At 34.3% G+C, this 2,145-nt stretch overlaps 1 pseudogene; it reads left to right on the top strand.

Moving 5' to 3' along the window:
- Positions 1 to 578: 578 nt before the first annotated feature.
- Positions 579 to 678, top strand: LOC122125929 (annotated as a pseudogene).
- The last annotated feature ends 1,467 nt before the right edge of the window (positions 679 to 2,145 follow it).

Genomic DNA, 2,145 nt, shown 5'->3' with positions numbered 1-2,145 from the left:
TTTCACAATTGCTTACTGATAATTCCTGCATCTCAAGGAATTGGGGACCTGAAATATAGGAAATGAAAAATTGATATGGGTCTTCAATTAGTTTCTGTTGGCATGTTGGATGGGCCTAGGTGAGAAGTCTTGCCCATGTTATCTGATGATGCAGATAACTGGGTCCTGGGATCCTAGGATCTCATTTGGGAAAAGTAAGACCTCATTTGGGAAATTTTCAACTGCAGAAGTTTAGAAGTAGCTCTTAAGCAAGGCTTACTTTGAATCCATTAGCTCCACAGAGCTAACTCAGTTGGATAAATTACTACTTGAAACAGCCATCACCTTTGGACATAGCTATAGATACTTGAAAGTACAATCAAATCCAAAATGGAAAATAAAATAGTAATTGACAAAATAATTGCAAATGTGAGCAATGGACTGAACAATATAATCTTTCCACTATTCACAGAAATTCAGGGAAATAAGATCAACAGCACTGTTAGAAACAATAAGGTTTCCTTGTAACAAATAGGCACCCAAGGATATAAGCCTGTATAAAGATTACAACATTAACTATTTAATTTAGAGGATACTACATGCTTCAGTAGCATGTATACCCAAATTAGAAGAATACAGAAATTAACATGGCACTTGCACAAAGATGATATGAAAATTTGTGAAGTATTCCAAATTTTTCATTCTTGAGATGCAAGAAATGAAAAACATTAAAAATTGATTACAAAATTACAAGTGTAAAAATACACGTAATTCATATAATTAAAAGTTAGTTTGACATCAGTGTATTAAATCTTCACCTTAGAAAGGCCTTTATATGGGGCTGGGAAGGTGGCTCAGTGGTAGAGTGCTTGCCTTGCATGCCTGGGGCCCTGAGTTCGATTCCTCAGCACCACATAAGCAAAAAGAAAAAAGCCGGAATTGGCACTGTGGCTCAAGTGCTAGAATGCTAGCCTTGAGCTTAAGAGCTGAGGGACAGTGCCCAAGCCCAGAGTTCAGGCCCACGACCGGAACCCCCCCACCAAAAAAAAAAGAAAGGCCTTTACATAGCATAACCTTTATAAAATTTCTGAAATTAGACAACATTTTCGTTCTATCCCAAAGAAATATAATACTATAAGGACCTAGGAAACAAAGGAATCTTAAACTATTTCTATATGGAATGAAATCTGAATGGATTCATTAATGAAGCTATATCTTATAAAGTAGCGTATAATTAAAGTATTATATCTAGGAGAGAATAAAATAGATTATGGACACTATACAAATATAGACTATAGAATATTTTAAAATATACTTTTTCAGAAAAGCACGAAAAATATCTTTACTTTGTGTATTAATTTCAATAGATAAGTTAATATTATTTCTGATTAAAAAGTCACAAACTCTGAAGAAATCATTATAGATGTATACAAAAACTCTTGAATACATTTGGACATCAAAGGTAGGCAATTCACTTGAAAGAAATCCACAGAATCCATGAATTTTTACAGTAAGTTATTGCTGTTATTTGGATTGTGAAAATATTTTGTATGGACACAAAGGATGGAATGGCATTATTGAAATTTAAGAAAAGTAATTGAATCATTAGGACTTAGTAGAACAATTTGTACAGTCTTCCACAACTTAAAAGAGGTAGTGATACATACTTATCCTTTTAGCAATATCAAATGCAGTTTCTTCCCAATTGTTCTTCAGACATGGTTTTATATAATGTTTCAACAGAAGGAGATCAAATGAATTTTTGCTATCTTAATTTCCAGCAGCAATATTCAAGGGGGTCAAGAGGCCTTTAGATTGGGCATTGGAATCTGCATCATGATGAAGTAAGAAAGAAGCCACTCTGTTATTATTCCATTTATAAGCACTGTGCAGATGTGTCCATCCATCTACAGTTATTGTATGTGCCGCTTGAGCCACCAACTCAAGGACAATTTCTAAGTGTTCTTGATGAAGAGGCATATACTCATCGTCATCCCTAATAATCACATGAGTGGCCCTTTTGGAAAGTAGTCTCCGCAGTGTAGTAAGCCGATTGTTTTCAGCAGCACAAAAAAGAAATTTGCTTGGATCCTTCTCTATTTATTTTATTGAAATTGATATCATTTCTCATTTTTTCCTCTTGTTCCTCATCTTTATCAGAATTGC

Source organism: Dipodomys spectabilis, unplaced genomic scaffold (assembly GCF_019054845.1).
Source record: "Dipodomys spectabilis isolate Male_0828 unplaced genomic scaffold, ASM1905484v1 ptg000267l, whole genome shotgun sequence".
Lineage (NCBI taxonomy): Eukaryota > Metazoa > Chordata > Mammalia > Rodentia > Heteromyidae > Dipodomys > Dipodomys spectabilis.
This window is presented reverse-complemented; position numbering and strand designations above follow the sequence as displayed.